The sequence below is a fragment of the Ailuropoda melanoleuca genome, chromosome 2 (assembly GCF_002007445.2).
Source record: "Ailuropoda melanoleuca isolate Jingjing chromosome 2, ASM200744v2, whole genome shotgun sequence".
In the NCBI taxonomy this organism is placed as follows: Eukaryota; Metazoa; Chordata; class Mammalia; order Carnivora; family Ursidae; genus Ailuropoda; species Ailuropoda melanoleuca.
Window position 1 is genome coordinate 103,455,147 of NC_048219.1, and position 18,678 is coordinate 103,473,824.

The 18,678-nt window shown below is 36.0% G+C and overlaps 1 protein-coding gene and 1 pseudogene across 2 annotated transcripts in view; one reads left to right on the top strand and one right to left on the bottom strand.

Moving 5' to 3' along the window:
- DPP10 (dipeptidyl peptidase like 10) overlaps positions 1 to 18,678 on the bottom strand; it is a 632,664-nt gene that overhangs the window by 357,154 nt on the left and 256,832 nt on the right. The window lies entirely within an intron of this gene.
- The window catches only part of LOC100464168, a 76,160-nt pseudogene that overhangs the window by 20,823 nt on the left and 36,659 nt on the right, over positions 1 to 18,678 (top strand).

Genomic DNA, 18,678 nt, shown 5'->3' on the forward strand with positions numbered 1-18,678 from the left:
TGCCAGTCTGGGCTCCACCAGTTTAGGAACTCAGTCATTAAGATCAACAGAAAGAGCATCAGCCACAGGAATACAGGATAAAAACAGTTGAGTCTAGAGAAGCCAGAGAGCATTACAATGCATGGATCTTATCTGAGCACCACACAGTTAGGAGACCAACCCTTTCTCAGATGTCAGTTTATGGTGAGAGTCAGGAGAGGGGAACTTGCCAAGAGATTGAGCATTTTTAATCTAGGGAGTCAGCATTGCCTAAAGGGATAGCTTAATCCAGTGTATTAGAGGTTAATTCAATAGATTAGACATAAATGGACCAGAATAAGGTATGTTCTCCTAGTACTGAGCAGGTGGTGTGCCATAAGCAAATAAGACCAAATCACTTAAAGAAAAAAAATAAATTACATTTTCTCTATTAAATTGAAGTATTTGCAATTCTGTGACATCATTACTCATGGATAAATATTTATATGTCATTCTTATATATTCAGAGATGGCTACTGACAGTATTATGCTCCTTTACCCAACTTCCTTCCATTCTAAAAACCTCAGAAACCAATTCTTCAAGTATCTCTTTTGGGTTTCACTGATCTTAAAAGTTTGATATTCAAACTCTTGAAGCATCATAATTATTTCAGCCTCAATGAATGACATAAAATATGAATAGCTATCAGTACCTTGCTACTGATTTGTGTTTAGTATGTATCAGAAGCCATGCTAAGTATACGAACCTCTTAGATGAATCACTCATGGATGCTGTCCTTAAACAACAAAGTTGATACAGAAATACACTGCTGTGGTGACATGGGAAGGGGTGTCCAATTCTCCCTCAGAGGAACATTAATAATTTCCAAATGTGGTTGACCCTGGAATGGATGGCTATTCCACCTCTTTGGGTAAGACCATTCAAGGTAGAAGAAACAGTTTAAACAAAAATTTGAAGGAGCTAGACAATATATCATAATTTTAGGGGCTTTCTTAGTTCAAGCTTCTATAACAAAGTACCATGGACCTGGTGGCTTAAACAAAACATTTATTTCTCTAGTTCTGGAGACTGTGAAGTCAAAGATCAAGATGCCATTCAGAACTGATGTCTGGTGAGAGCCTCTTTCAGGTTTGCAGATGGCTATCTTCCCATTCTATCTTCATACAGCAAAAAGCAGAGAGAGAAAACAAGCTCTCCAATCTTTTATTAATAAGGGCACTAATATCCTTCATGAGAGTTCCATCCTCATGTCCTAAACATCTCCCAAGGCTTCCAACTCCTAACACCACCACATTGAGGGTTAGGACTTGAACATATTCATTTTGGAGAAACCCAAACATTCAGCCCATAACAAAGACCAAACAATTAAACTTAGCTGGGTTCTATAGACAGCCTCCATATCATGAAGGACCTCATGTTTCACACCATGGGATTTGGATTCCAACCTAGTTGGCAATGAAAAGTCAGTAAAAAAGGATTAAGCCAGGAAATGACATGACCAGTATAATGTCATTATACCATGTTGCTACCGGAAGGCGCATGGATTGAAGGAAGTCAAGGCTAATATAAGGAGAACGTGTAGAAGCAGCAGTAGGCTAGGAAAAGATGAATGGAGTCTGAAATAAGGTGGAAGAAAAAGGATGAATACAAGGGAATGAGTCCGAAAAGTCACAAGGAGGAAGAACTGATTGAAATGGGATATCATTTGTATATAAGGGATCTGGAAAAGGAAATCATGCAGGAACACTTAAGGATTGACAGGAATAGTATCATTCACCATAGTCTGGGAAACAGAGTTAGCAAGGAACAACGATGAGTTTAACGTTGAACAAGCTGTGTTTGAGGGGCCTGTGGAGAGTTAACATTTGAACTTTTCAGTGGACATTCAGAAAAATAAAGCAAGGTGCTACACTGTCCAAAAGATATAACTGAATAGAAGAAATTTCAAGGCACCAAAGGGTCAGAAAGGACTTAAGGAAAAGGCATTTTTAAATCAAAGAATACCTACGGTTAATGAAGTTTGAAAGAGAGAAAGAGGGAAGAAGGGAGGGAAGGAGCTTGGAATTGACTCTATAAGCAATAATTATTCCTCAATCAGTATCAGAGCAAAGGGGACATTATCTCTTAATGTATAAATAAATATTGACACTATTCTTCATAATAATACTTCTACCTGAGGTAAATAATACACAGAGTTGTGTATTGGAGAAAGATCACCCACTATTTTTAAAATCAGCTTTTTGGGGTATAATTTATATACAACAAAATACCCATTTAACTACTTCCAACTACTTCAAGAAATTTCCTTTTAGTCACTAAGTTTTGAGTTTTACTGAAGAAGAAAAAAATAATTATTAATTTGTTTAAGAGTATTTTGANGTTTTGAGTTTTACTGAAGAAGAAAAAAATAATTATTAATTTGTTTAAGAGTATTTTGAGTTTTTGAGATGACAAGATGCAAAAATACACTGGCTTTATTTGCCTTTTTATCTTTTTGACATAGAAGGCACGAAGAAGCTCGTCAATTAAAATTCATTAAATAATAAAATTTGCATTCTTTTAATGGANAACTACTTCCAACTACTTCAAGAAATTTCCTTTTAGTCACTAAGTTTTGAGTTTTACTGAAGAAGAAAAAAATAATTATTAATTTGTTTAAGAGTATTTTGAGTTTTTGAGATGACAAGATGCAAAAATACACTGGCTTTATTTGCCTTTTTATCTTTTTGACATAGAAGGCACGGAGAAGCTCGTCAATTAAAATTCATTAAATAATAAAATTTGCATTCTTGAACGCATCTCTGTTGCATTTATTTTCATCATTCCCTTGGGATATGAACTCAAATTNCATAACGCCGGGATCACGCCCTGAGCCGAAGGCAGACGCTTAACCGCTATGCCACCCAGGCGCCCCTAAAATTTGCATTCTTGAACGCATCTCTGTTGCATTTATTTTCATCATTCCCTTGGGATATGAACTCAAATTTACCTCCACAGTTAAGCTCCCATAACTCTGAAATTAAATCTGAAATGGTCACTTCCCTATCTCATTAAGTGAAAGGTCCCTGCCCTCGTATGGACTCAGCCCATGTATAAACAGACTTTGATTAGACCAGGCAGTGTCTCCTGATCGGATTCATTTTACAGCACTCTGATGTGCTGATTATCATGCACTTCGACTCCTCTCTTCCCATTCACAAAACCCAGCATTGGCTAAGTCACGCTTCTGTTCACTGCAGCCCTGCTATGACCTTTCTTTGCTGTGTCTCAGGATTCTGATAGCGCAGCAAGAGAAAGTCCCAGAATCAAACAGTAGGGTCACAACTGTGTAACTACTACCTTGCGACAATGATGCAAATTTTCTAGAGACACGTACACACAGCTGGCCAAGAAGAACAGCTAATTAGAAAACTTCAGAAGCCTGAATATATTTGTAAAGAGAAATGATTAATGTTACGTTTGTTAAGCATTTTCAAATTCCTGCAAGGAAAGCATCATCTAAATCTAGATTTAAAAAGGTATGTTTTAAAACACAAAACCAAGAAGACTGCTTTTTTAGCCATGGAATGTCACCTTGGGAGATATTACTTGAGTTCAAATAGATAAAATTCCTAGTACTTCATTATGTCTCTTCCACTTATGTGCCAAAAGAGAATAACTAATAGGGAGAGAAAGAAAGGTTTTATATTTTCAAGTCGTTATGAAAAATGTAATCCATTCATACAATAGAGTGTGTGATTACTTATGTGGACACCAGGCAGAGTTAATGGGCCTCTGAAACCTATTATATCAGTCACTAGAAAGTACCTATAAAGCTAGAATTTGAAATTCCCATCACCACTGAATATTCAAATGAATACTATGGTTACTAATTCTAAAAAGGAAAATTACTACATTTATTGCTATATGCAGAAAAGAAAAAAAAATTAAACGTAGTTTTCCACCCTTAAGGACAAATTCTATATCCTATTCAGCTTTATATCCATATCATCTAGCAGAGTGATGTGGGCAAAGATGCCCAATATATATGTTTCCTTATATAAGCCTTGCAAGTAATAATACCTAAGGGTGGCCTAATGAGACAGCCATCCTTCCCGATTTTTTCTTTAAACTCTAGGCATCAGACTAAAATTAAATCTCAGAAGTTAAAAATAATTTCAATCATTCAAGTGAAGTTGGGGAAATTGGAAATACACACACTAATTTAGATTCATATTGTATTCAGTGTTTGCTCCTTAAAATTTCCATTTTTGTGGGTTCCTTGACAGAGTACTCCATGTCCCACCTTTCATCAAGTTGCCTTATTCATCCCTAGAGAAGAGTCAGGTAAGGGAAGGGCTGGTAGGCACTTGGGAGAATTAAGCTTAGTGCATAACTTATGTTTCATAATGCTCGCACTGCCTGCGTGGATGAATAGAAAGATCAATGAGAGCCATGACAATAAAGCCATGGAAACAGCTTCTCCTGTGGGTGGAAAACTTCAAAATCAAACATGCAAAGTGAAAATGGACTTATCCCAAATCCTGACAACTAACAGTCATATGTCCACCCAAGTCACGAATGTGGCCTCCAAGGAGTTTCACACATGTGCTAACCAATGGTGTCTGCACTGATCATTCTCATCTGTAAGCCTCTACCCACAGCTTATGCTAGATCGCTGAAACTGTCCCTCTATCGGTCTCTGCTGGTTGAATGTAGGCATAAAGGGAAGGGCTATGTCTGAACAGGTTAATATCCCTTGTGATTAAAGGAATACCCAGCAAATTATCAACCAACCATATATTGCAGGCATGTGTTTTACATTGAACACTATTCAGGCATTTATACTGTATATTTAACAAAAATAGGCACATACATAATATATGTAGCCAGACTACATACATATAGGATATACATAGTACAAATACATCTTATCCCCGTTCATTTAAAAACTATTTTTCTTTTTACTGGCCCTCTATATCATAATTCATTTTAATATACCTGATAATTCTGAAAGTCTCAATATTCTAGCAATACTCAAAAGCAGCATGTAAATTAATGACTAGAGAACTTGATTAAGGACACACCCAACAAAGTCATGGATGCTCAACCAATACAATTTGATCATGGCTTGTCTCCTTTTTTTAAAATTTATTTATTTGACAGAGAGAGAGAGAGAGAGCATGAGCATACAAGCAGGGGGAGCTATAGGCAGAGGGAGAGGGAGAAGGAGGATCCCCACAAAGCAAGGAGCCTGACGCTGGGCTGATCCCAGGACCTTGGGATCACGACCTGAGCCAAAGGCAGATGCTTAACTGACTGAGCCACCCAGGCGCCCCTTGGCTTGTCTCTTTGGAGACATCTCAGTTTCCACTCTCCATGACAAAAGAAATAAGTGTTAAGACTTTAGGATGACATTCACCTATGTTGTTTTTAATTTAAATGTTGAAACAATTAGGAGAGAAGTTAAATACTTAGCAATAATACCAAGATAAGAATGTATTCTTAGTGCCCACCTGAACACAACTGCCATGAGAAAATCTGTGGTAAGGCTTAAATTCACATAAAAAATGTGGACTCCTCACGAATCAATGGGTCTCAACTGATTACTAAGTGGAAATGCATTATTTTGCCCTAATAATCATACAATTTACCAAAATTTCTGATTGGATTAGGGAGAAAGGTGGGGTGCCATTAGATACTGATTTGCGTCTTCTGATTAATCCATAATCTACTTCACACATACTAGTTAAGCATTCCTTTAAAATAAATACTAGATTGGAGTGTCGGTGGCTCTGTCGGTTACGAGGACGACTCCTGATTTCGGCTCAGGTCGTGATCTCAGAGTTCTGAGATCGAGCCCCACAATGGTTCCACACTGGGTGTGAAATCTGCTTAAGATTCTCTCTGTCCCTCTCCCTCTGCCCCTCCTCCCTCCCTAAAAGTAAAATAAAATAAAATAAAAAACACTAGATTGCACATTAGATTTGACTTGCCAAGTTAAAGCTAGTAANTTAATCCATAATCTACTTCACACATACTAGTTAAGCATTCCTTTAAAATAAATACTAGATTGGAGTGTCTGGGTGGCTCTGTCGGTTACGAGGACGACTCCTGATTTCGGCTCAGGTCGTGATCTCAGAGTTCTGAGATCGAGCCCCACAATGGTTCCACACTGGGTGTGAAATCTGCTTAAGATTCTCTCTGTCCCTCTCCCTCTGCCCCTCCTCCCTCCCTAAAAGTAAAATAAAATAAAATAAAAAACACTAGATTGCACATTAGATTTGACTTGCCAAGTTAAAGCTAGTAAGCATTGATGTAATATTTTCATGATGATACTTCAAAGTTATCATGTTGAATATTTATTCTCATTATACAGTAATACACACACACCACACACACACACACACACACTACTGATCAAATATTGACTTTTACTGAACCCAAAATGTACTGTAAAAATTATTAGTTGAATAAAATCTCTTCTCCCATATTTTCCTCCTCACTTTCCTTCCTTCCAGGAGTTGAGATAAGGTTATAGGAAGTGGTTGAAGGCTACATGCAACTAGATGAGGCTTTCTATATATGCTATATATGCTCACGCATGCTCTCTTTGTCAATCCAATAAGACTGCCTAGACACATTGTTTCAGGAAAAGTTTTTTTTTTCTTTTCTAAACAACTCTCTATGAATTAACTACATAAATGGAATAAATGGAAACAGGACTTACCCTTAAAATGTTTTCTCTACTCTTTAAAATTCCCTTGTTTTTGTCACAAGTAAAATAAACATGTTCTTGAGATGTTCCTCTATCAACATCAGCCTCAATATATCTCAGAGGCTGAGATTAAATGTGGAAATGGCTCTAATGGCTCCTTTGATGGCAATGGTTTCCCTCTTTCTCCCATGTTTCTGTACAATGGATATCCTTAACATTTACCCACTATAAGTATAAAGTTCAAAGATTTGTAATGGATTTACAGATTTGTGCAAGCATCACCATTAATCCAGTTTTAGCTCCTTTCCATTAACCTCCCAAAATTCTCTCAAGTCCATTTGCCATCATCTCTGCCCCATCCACCCGCACCAGACAATCTTCATTTTGAATCTATGAATTCATCTTTTCTGGACATTTCATGTAAATGGAATCATGCAATAATGTTTTCAGGGTTCATCAATTTTATAGCATACATCAGGAGTTTGGTCTTTTTATTACTGATTAATATTCTACTGCACAGATATATGCATTTTGTTTATCCATTCACCAGTTAAACCTTTGGATTGTTTCCAGTATTTGGCCTAATAAGAAGATTCTTATGAGCATTCTCATACAACTCTGCATGAATAGAAGTCTCATGGTGCTTGGGCATAGACCTATTATGCAGTCATGTCATCTGATTAGCACATATATTTCAATTTCAAAGTAACTGTGAAAACGTCTTTCAAAGTGTCGTACTACTTTATTTTCCCAACGCAGGAGGGTTCCAATCACTCTACCAACAGCCAGTAATGTCTTTCTGATCAGAGCCATTCTTGTAGGTATGTAGTGGTATTCCATTGTGGGTTTTTTTTGTTTTTTGGGTTTTTTTGCATTTCCCTGAAGATTAATGATGTTGAACACCTCTTGATTTGCTTATTATCCATTCATGTGTCTTCTTTGGAAACATATGTTTTTGACTCTCTTGCCACTTCCTTAAAATATGTTCTTAATATTGAGGTTTGAGTTTTCAAATATATTCTAGGCAGAATCATTATAAGATAGAAGCTTTGCAGTATTTTCTCCCTGTCTATGGCTTTTCTCTTCATTCCCTTAGCAGTGTTCAGTCAAGTTTGCCAATCTTCATTTTTCATGGATCATGCTTTTGGTATCATACAAGAACCTCTGTCTAAACCATGACAACAAAGATGTTCTCATATGTCCTCCTCTAAAAGTTTTATAGTGCTAGCTTTAGCATTTAGCTCTTTTATATGGTCCAGGCTTGATTTTTTTATCCTGTGAGACAAGGGCCCAAATTTACCTTTGTGCAGGAAGATACATGATTGTGCTATCACCATTTCTTGAAAATACGGTCCTTTCTCCAATTGAACCACCTTGACACTTTGGTTTTGTGATTCAGTCGACTACAAACCTAAGGCCTATGTCTTGATTTCCAATGTCTATTGTACTGATTTATACTATGACAGCACCATGATCTCTTAATTACTCTAGCTTTATAAAGGTTTGAAATTTGGTAGGGCAAGTTCTCCAAATTCTTTCTTCATTTTCAAAATCATCTTGGCTATTTTAGGGCCTCTGAATTTTCAAATAAATTTTAGAAACAGTTTGTCAATTTGTGCCTCCAAAAACTTACTGGAATTTTGATGGGGATTTTCATTGAGTCTTTCGTTTGTCTCAGCAAGTTTTTATTTTTCATGCACAAACTCTGCACTTACATTTTTTAATCATATCTCCAGGCCTTTTATTTTTTCTCCTTGGTTTGTGTGTTTAGAAAGCTCTCTTAAAAATTCTGTAACATCATAATGCTTTACCTTCATTTGCATGATTTTATGCAACTGGAAGTACATTTGAAGGATTTATAGAAGCACTGAACCATATTTAATGTTTTAATATTAAGATATAACTGACATATGGCATTTTATTAGTTTCAGGTATACAATGATTCAGTACATTTATATATTGCAGAATGAGTACCACACGAAGTTTTTTCGTATGATGAGAACTGAGGAAAAGGTAGAGGAAGAGGGAGAGAGAAAATTTTAAGTATGTTCCACGCCCTGTGTGGAGTCTGACACAGGGCTCATCTTATGACCCTGACATCATGACCTGAGCTGAAACCAAGAGTTGGACACTTAACCAAATGAGCCACCCAGACACCCCAGCAACTTTCGAGTATATAATACAGTATTATTAACTATAGTAACCCCAGGACTTACTTATTTTATGAACTAGAAGTTTGTACCTCTTGATCATATTCCCCATTTCACTCACCCTTTACCTCTCCTCTGGCAACCACAGTTCTGTTCCGTAAGCTCGTTTGTTTGTTTTTTAATTTTTGTTGCTTGTTTGTTTTGTTTTGGTTTTGGTTTTGGTTTTGGTTTTGTTTTGTTTTGTTTTGTTTTTTTAGACTTAACATAGGAGATCGTTTGTTATTTTGCTTTCTCTGCTTGACTTATTTCAGATAGAATCATCTCTTTGAGGTCTATCCATGTTGCCACAAATGGCAGAAATTCCTTCTCTTATTATTATTTAATTTTGTGTTATTCTTTATTATTCTGATGTTAAAACACCAAAGCATTTAGAGTTTTGATGCAAAAGTGTGGACACATTGGACAAGTTTAAAAAGAAGGAAGAAAACTGTCCATGGGAATAAAGAAGGTCTACAGAAAAGTTAGAAAAACCAGGAAATGCTGGGGCAAAAATAGAGGCAGGCCCAAAAACTTTACAGGTGGAATCGCAGCCCATTTCCAGGTCTGAGAACATGGAGGAGTCCAGTCATTATGTGTATCATCAGAATCCTGGGCACGCAAACCCAGGAGGCAATTACCGACACAGTCCTACTGTTCAATCTGCTTCAACTGACATCAGGATGGAAGAGAAAACCCTTACATGTCAGGAAGTGTGGTGGCACAGGCCCTATTTAACCACTTGTTTAAATGGAAGCCCAGCTTTTTGAGGATGTGAGAGCATTTCAGGTGGTCATTGAGAGTCACTGTAAATCAATGTTACCCCAAATGAAATGTTCTGCCTAGAATCAAGTGAGGTGTGCCCATCTAATAAGCATAGCAAGACGGCAGAAGTCTCAAGCACACCAGTTCAAAATGAGTGTAAATTAATATAAGTAAAACTGAAGAGCAGGCAGAATAAGGAGAGAAGAAAACTGGACGAGAGGAATTGTGTTCTAATCTTGGCTCTGCTACTAACAAAATGTGTGATCTCAAACCATTGATTTAAGCTCTCCTGGCTTCCATTCATTAGCCAGTAAAGTGGTCTAGGTAGACTGGACAGACTTTAATGTCACTTCCAGTTTAACCTTTCTAGGATATAATGAATGTCCACTACACACAACACACCCTAAGTCGTTCATATTTTGTTCCTTCACAAAATGATATGTGTCTATTGCAGCGTTATTTACAATAGCCAAGTAGTAGGAGCAACCTAAGTGTCCACTGATGGATGAATGGATAAAGAAGATATAATACACATGTACACACTCACACACACACACACACAGAGGAATAGTGTTCAGCTATAAAAAGGAGCGATATCTTATCATTTGAAACAAAATAGTGGACATAGTGGATACTGTGCTAAGTGAATTAAGCCGGATGGAGAAAGGTAAAAATCATATCATTTTATTTATATGTGGAATTTAAAAAACAAAACAAATGAACAAAAAACGGAAACAGACTCATAGATACCGAAAACAAACTTGATCATCACAGAGGTGAGCAATTGAAGGGACTGGTGAAATAGATGAAGCGGGTTCAAACTTCCAGTTAGAAAATGAATAAGCCACAGGGATGAAAATACAGCATAGGGAATATAGTCAATAGTATTGTAGTAACCTTGTATGGTGACAGATGGTAACTTATCATATTGAGTATAACGCATTGCATGGAATTGTCAAATTACTCTTTTGTACACCTGAAACTCATATGACATTGGATGTCAACTATACGTCAATAAATAAATAAATAAATAAGCAAGCTAATTTTGCTCACAACTCTGTAAAAAAAAATACATTTATTCTAAATTTATCTGTACAGAAACACATAAGTATTAGCATTATATTATAGGTGGATTTTTAATTGTTTCTCAGCTTTTAATACATAAGTGTTCCTTCTTCAATAAAAACATTTTAAAATAACCAAAACAAAAAAATATTATTTGTTGAATATGAATGAAATACTTCTTAAAACATATAATTGTCACAGTACCTAAAACCAGGAGGCTGAGCTTTCTTAATTTTCAGCTGGCTTCCATTGATAGCATTTTTAACTAAGTAATTTCTCTCAAATACAATATAATGAAAATGGTAAAATGGAAATAATTTTGTCAATGCACCTCCAAATATTTTACCATATAAAGAAGCTAGAGGAGAACTGGCAAGCTACTTTCAAAGAGTCTGGCATGCTGATGGAAATTTTGAAGATGCTCACTTAATAACATTTACTGAGATTTTGGAAATTATAGTCATACTGAAATAGAACCTTTTCATTACAAGTTTTTTAAACAATAAATTATATATACATATATTTAAACTCTGTATCTTTTAAGCCGCTCCCATCTAGTTCTAATTATCCATCCTCAATAATTTAATAGTTCATTCATGATATTATAACATGTTAATGAGCATTTTTAAGGGATAATTCCATGGAAACATTATCTCATGTGTGTATGGAGGGGGCTATTGGTGAGAGGGCACCCTGGCCACAAGGATTCATACCTGGGGAACATTTGGCAATAATGGTGACATTTTTGTTGAACTGGGAGATGCTACTGGCAGTTAGTGGTTAGAAGCCCAGATGTTGCTACACAGACTACAAAGCACAAGCGAGGCCCCCACGACCAAGAATTGTCTGTTCCAAATATCAGTGAGTGAGAAACCGTGACCAACGTCAGTTGTTCTCAAACTTAGCCATCAGAGCCACATGGAGAACCTGTCAAAAACACAGCCTGCTTAGTGTTATCCCTCATATTTCTGACTTGGTAGGACTTGAGTGGGGCCCTTCTCCCAGAAATTTCTTGGTGTTGCTAATGCTACTTGTTTGGGCATCATCTTGACTTAAATCACTTCTATAGAAGCACTCATAAAATCCTACCTTCTCCTTTTATATCATATTTATAATCACAAAGGTAATGTCCATCTTCCCTTCTGGATTCTAAGCTCAATTAAGCAAGAGCAATATCTGTTCAGTTTATCACTGCTTACTCACATTAACAGGCACTCAAATTTCCAGTGAATAAAAAATTTATTGAACTTCAGTATTTAGAATACTACTCCAAAGTTGCAAAATCTAAGAGATTGAAGGCCATTTTCTTTATAGAGCAACACCAACAAAATGCTTGTTAATCATAGATTTTTAATAGTAAGAGAAAAGTCTGGTAAGGGAACATTTACTACTATCTGTACATTTTCTGCCTTGAAAGTTGAAAGCATCAATAAAACTGCTCCAATTGTTTTAAGCCTTTAAGAATTCAATTAAAATATTTATACAAGTCATTGATACTAATGAATATCATGTGACAATCTCATAACACAACCTCACCAAATTAGAAAATTGACTTTTTAGGACATATTATTAATTTTTTCAAGAGACTCTTTATTAGCACGAATGTAAAAATAAAAAAAAGACAAGCTAAAAATTATAAATAAGTAAAATATAATACAGCCAATAGCCTTGACCCTTTTTAACTGCCCCCTTCTCACCTAGACAATGCTACCGCTAGTTTTCTAATCCTGAATTCCCACATAAAACTAAAGCCAACTGCTAAAGACAATTCTTCTTAGAGAGAAGACGGGCCAAAAGATAATTCTGACAAATGTTATAAGCTCAATTTTCTCCCCTTACATTTCTCCCACTTATAAAACTCTCTTGAAGAGGGTGGGGGTGGGGGGATAGCTATTCTACATACATTCAAAACATACAGTATGTATTTAGTGATTTTTTTCTTTCAATTTGTATTCAATATAAAACCTGATCTTTCAGTAATCATCAAAAGCATTAAATAGCAATTTGATTTAATGTCTTCTCTTTTGTGATCTACTCACATGCAAGCAACCAAAAAAAAAACAAAAACAAAAACAAAAAAACCCAAAAAAACAAAAACAAAAAACTTCCTAAAATTCTGCCCTGATCTCCCTTGCTTTTACAAATCTTAAACAATGTTCAACTGAACAGCAGAATACAATCAAAAAAACTTCTGACTCCAGAAAATCAAGATTTAGGCTAAGTCAGAAACAGTCCCATAATAAACTCTTGGAAATAATGGATGAAATACAAAAACACCCACACATAATATAGGTATGTTTGCAAGATTGAAAGAAAAATAGAAATCGAGAGTAAGAGGGAGCCAAGCTGGCTGCTAAGAGCCCTGGTGAGAAGAGACAAGACAAGTGGACACAGCTATAATAAGGAAATTGTATTGTAATGTCCATTTCAGACAGTACTGAGACTACTGCATTACATCTAAGACTTTGCAGGAGTGCAAGCCTGGTGAAGAAAAAAAATCATCACTTACCAATGCATCAAACCAAGCAGCAGCTCGTCTTGGTCTGGGTCGGAGAAGGATTTAAAGCAAACAAACAAACAAAATCATCCCATGATAAATCAGATCAGTAGGTCTATGTTCTTACACAAACTTGGAGTCTAAATTTATGCTAACCGTGTGTGATTTTGGAAACTCAGAGCCAAGAAATAGTCACACTCCCAGTGCTCAGTAGCCACATGTGGCTTGTGGCTCCTGCCTGAACACTGCGGGTCCAGAGAATGAGATGGGTACGTGATATTGTGAACATAACCATAGGGCATCCTAGGAAACCACAGTCATCATTTATCCTAAACATGAACAGATGGAAGTAGAAAAGTTTCCTAGAGGGGAAAAGAGTTCATCTGACTTGATTTTGCAAACAGACATATATCAGTCACATACAAAAGCCCTTCCCAACTCCGTCCCTCGCCACTGCACATAAAATCTTTATCTACTACCAAATCCCACATCAAACAGCTAAACCTAAATCATATAAATCACGGCATGCTTTAGCGCTCAGTTGGAAGTATGTGTTCCTGCCTCTAGATTCACACAGCACCATGATTCAACCTCGTCTTTGACTCTGAACACTGCATTTATTTATTTTCACATGTTTTTGTCTTGTGACCAAGTTTATCATTTTATTTTATTAGATTTGGGGTCTTTTAGTTATCTCAAAATCTTTCTGGAGTTAAAATAAGAACCATAATGTAAAATAATAAAATGTGCATGACTCTAAATCAGGAAGAAGAAAAATTTAATATGAGGGAAATATAAAAAATTAAAAAAAAGATGAAGAGGATAAATAAATGAATGAAGCTCTACATGGCTCATAGCATTGAATATGTCATTGAACTTTCTGAAAACCAATGTAAGAGAAAAGCAACATCAGTCCAATAATCCTTACTACCTAAAGGAAAGAAACATAGTTTTTCTTTAGAGAAGAAAAATTTCTGTTACTAAAATTCACTTTTCACATAATATATGGAAATATTACACACACAAACATATACACACAACAACCTATCTTTCTAAACCATAACTCCTCATTACTCCCTATCCCCAGGACCTGCTAACTACTGTTTCAGCCTATTCTTTTTTAAAGATTTTATTTATTTTTCAGAGACAGAGAGAGCCCAAGCAGGGGGAGCAGCAGGCAGAGGGCGAAGCAGGCTCTCCGCTGAGCAGGGAGCCCGATGTGGGACTCAATCCCAGGACCTAAGCCGAAGGCAGGTGCTTAACGACTGAGCCATCCAGGCATCCAAGCCTTTTTTTTTTTTCTTTTTTTTTAAACAACATTCATCCATGTTATATCATGTACCAGAGTTTCATTCCCTTCTTTTAAAGTTTTTATTTAATTCCCGCTAGTTAACAGTGTAATATTAGTTTCAGGTATAAAATATGATGATTCAGCTGTCCCACACATCATGCAGTGCTCATCACAACAAGTGCACCCCCAATCCCTATCACCTCTTTCCCCCGACCCCCACCCCCTTCCCCTGTGGTAACCGTCAGTGTTCTCTACAGTTAAGACTCTGTTTCTTGGTTTGCCTCTCTTTTTCCCCTCTACGTTCATTTGGTTTGTTTCTTAAATTCCACATTTGAGTGAAATCATATGGTATCTGTCTTTTTCTGACTGACTTATTTCACTTAGCAGGATACTCTCTACCTCTATCCACGTCATTGTAAATGGCAAGATTTCATTCTTTTTTTTTGTGGCTGAGTAGAATTTCATTTCTTTTTTAAGGTTTAATAATATTCCATTGCATGTGTGTACCACATTTTGTTTATCCATTTATCCACTGATGGATATTTGAGATGTTTCTATATTTTGGCTATTATGAATAATGCTGCTCTGAACATTGGTATACAAATGTCTCAGGTCCCTGCTTTCAGTTCTTTGTGGTGTATAGCCAGAAAGAGATTTCCAGTTCATATGGTAATTCTAAGTTTAATTATTTGAGGAACCAACACGTTGTCCTCTACGGCAGCTGTACCGCTTTACACACCTGCCAGCGGTGCACAGTGTCCAATTTGTCTATGTCCTTGTCAACACTTGTTATATTCTGTTGTCCATTTGTTTTTGATAACAGCCATCTTAATGAGTACAAAGTGATATGGTTTTGATTCACATTTCTCTAATGATTAGTGTAGTTTAGCATTTTCTCATGTGTTTTCCCCACTACTTTTTCATCATAGTTCTTGTTTAATTTGAAATTCCATCCACATTAATAAGCCTGTCTCAAAAACAAACAAAAAAACTTGTCTCCTTCTTCTTTCTAGTTTGAACTCCAAGTCATACATGGAGACTTTTTTTAAACTATGTTCTCTAAACCCATATTACTTTTAGTCTTAAGGTGCATGAATGCCAGCTGTTTGGCACTATGAGATTCATAAAATGAACTTAATAAAATACATGTTAGAAAAGAAAGTAAATAGTGTGTAAACAAAAATTTAGGCACAAAAATTCCATATCATTTTTGTTCGTTTTTTTAGTGATAGCTCTTACAATACTCCCAAGAGTGTCATTTATCACCTTCAGAATTCACCCCTATGTCCTAATGAATGAACTTACTCAGATTAGTCATATTCTTAATATGTTTCAGACACTGCAGTGCAAGCTGTTGTTTACTACATGATTAAGGCAAAGGGACACTGGATTATGAATATTTAAGTTGCCATCTGCTTTCCTATTCAGCAGCATTTTCCATTTTTAAAAGCACCACAAAGACATTTATCCATGAGACTGTTGTAGTCATAAATAACTTAAACAATACTAAAGCTGTGCTTATCAGTCTGAACACTTGGGGAACGAAACTCTGCTCTGCTCTCTGAGATTCCACCTGATCATCTATTAGCAGACTTCACACCACTTATATAATTAATATGACTGAGGAAGTGTCTCTTCTATTCACTCTTACTCCATCTTGAATCCATAGTCTCCCTCTGTTGAATCTACGTCATGGTTTGTAATCTCCAGAGAAGAAATGAAATGGATTCCATCTACTCAGGCCAATAACTACAGGATTGCAAATAAGTAGTGTCTCTCAAAGAAAGTGAGCACAAGATGGGGGTAGGTAGAGCTCAGGGTCACAGCTTCAGGCTGCCCTTTAAAGTACAGAAATTGGTAAAATATGTTGCTTCTTTAAAGCTGGAAACCCATGTATGGGGTTAAGTCAAAGGGTGGTTTGCATTTGTAAAGGAGCTGCAACTACAGAAATAGAATTCAATCTGCTGCTTGATCTACACACTAGAGAGGATTTGCAAAGAATCTCTTTGGCAATATTAGGGAATGCGTGTCATTTTGGATCAATTCAAAAATCATTTTTTCACGGAAATTGCTCATTAGATGAACTCATATAGGGGGCTGAATTAGATGACATTTGAAATCCCTTATTGACTTTAAAAAGTCTGCATTTTTTGGGTAATTATCAATAAATTGTATTCTAATTTAACTTCACGCAGTCATGTGTTTCATCACCAATGAGACTTTATGCTTCCTCTAAAGAAATAACTCTATCATATTTTATGAAATTGTCATATCCTACAGATTATTAAACCTGAATTTCAAATTGACCGCTGATAGAATCAATTACTAATTATTATTTTGGTAGAAAATGTATTTATTGAATTGAATATAGTTCATTTTGAAAGTGCTTCATATAAACACCAATCCTTACTTCAGAACATAGTTGGCACACAGACTACATGAATATTTAGAACTGGGATGAGAAAATTTCAAATTAGATGAGTTTTCCATGTTTCTAAAGCTCTTGAAGTCTTACTTTTCCATTTTTCATAATTCTCATGTTTTAGTCCCCACCCTGTCCTCCACTGTATCCAAACATCAATACCATGCTCTCAGTGGGCATCAATAAATGGAATTCAAAAATGGCTGACTGACTACATCAGATTACCACTGGATGTGCCCAAGAAACTGCCAATACCTTGCTCATTTTTGTTCCTGAGTCTAGAATGTCCTTGCCCCCATAAAAACTCAAAGTTTATGATCAGTGCTAACATACATAACCTGGCACTTGTATTTTTTTACTGGTCCAAAGGGATTCCTTTACTCTCTTGCTAGCATTGTCCCATCACATAAAGAATGTACAGGCAATCCTTGCTTTATACATTATGTGAGACTGCAAAATGTTCACAAAAGCTGAGACTGCAAAAGTGATCTTTATAATCAATGGGAAAAATTATGATTGTTCTGTGGCCTTTGAAAAGTTTTTTTCAAATATTAAAAACTTTGTTATAGTTAGTTATAAATACATGAGAAATGATAAAATTGGTAAAATTAATATTTATTTAGAACAGTGTAATTTCAAACATTAGAAACAATGGAATTTAAGGTCCTTACTTTCTTGTTTTTTTAATAAGAAATTTATGAAGAGTATTTTGAGCAATGCTGGTCTTTTTTTTCTTGTTATAACTAAATGATAGAAAGCACATGTCTATGCCCTGGTTAATTTTAAACTCCTTTCTATGTTTGGATCTACTTGAACATTTTATATTTTGGCCTTAAATGTTGTGAAATATCTTTGAGAGTTCTTTTAATGCAAAGTTTTTTAGGTTGTGTTACTTCCTCTGGGGACATTTTTGTCTGTTTCATCAAAACCACTTTCCTCATTTATGTCCATAGCTCCCCTTCACTAAGTTCCTCTGGCTTTCTATCTAGAGGTTCTGGAATGGCAGTGATGTCAGCATTCCCCTGTCAGCTAGTTCTTCTATAACTCCACTTACGGCACAACCCATCTACATTCGATTTTCACTTCAGTCTTTATCACTTTTCATCTATTTGATGCACTTTTATCTTTGTTAGCCATCTTCTTCTTTTGATTATTCATTTTTGTAAAATGTCACATGCTTTACTTTGCTTGTCTGCAAACTGAATAAGAGATGCACAGTGATTAATCGCAGATAGACACTGAAGTAATATGATTGGTCATTGATCATCATGCACAGCTTTTATTTACACAGTGAGGTGTGGACTGAAGAACCAGCGGTAAAGTTTGTATGTTATGCAAATTACACACAGGTCATACATCATGGCAACTGAAATCTGAACCATAGTCCCGGAAGATTGATGCTGTTTAGCTAAACCAAGGTACCTGAATTCCTGCAATCAGAACTGTGCAAAAAGAGGACTGTGTCTGTGTGTGTGCATGCATGTGCGTGCATGTGTACGTGCATGTGTGTGTGTTCTAACATTTTTTGTGCTTTGTGCCAAGATGATTACTTAGCCAGTCTTACTGTTGGAAATTCAGGGACATTTCTGTCTCTAGCTTCACATTTCTTTAGCTGATCCAAAACATCATAGGTGAGGTTGCTTTCCTCTTATGCCATCCGATAACACTTGTCATTAAACAAATGCCTCACCCTAAGAACAAAACTGCACTTCTTTTTCCAGGAAATTAAGAAAAAGAACAGTAATATATATATATATATATATATATATATATAT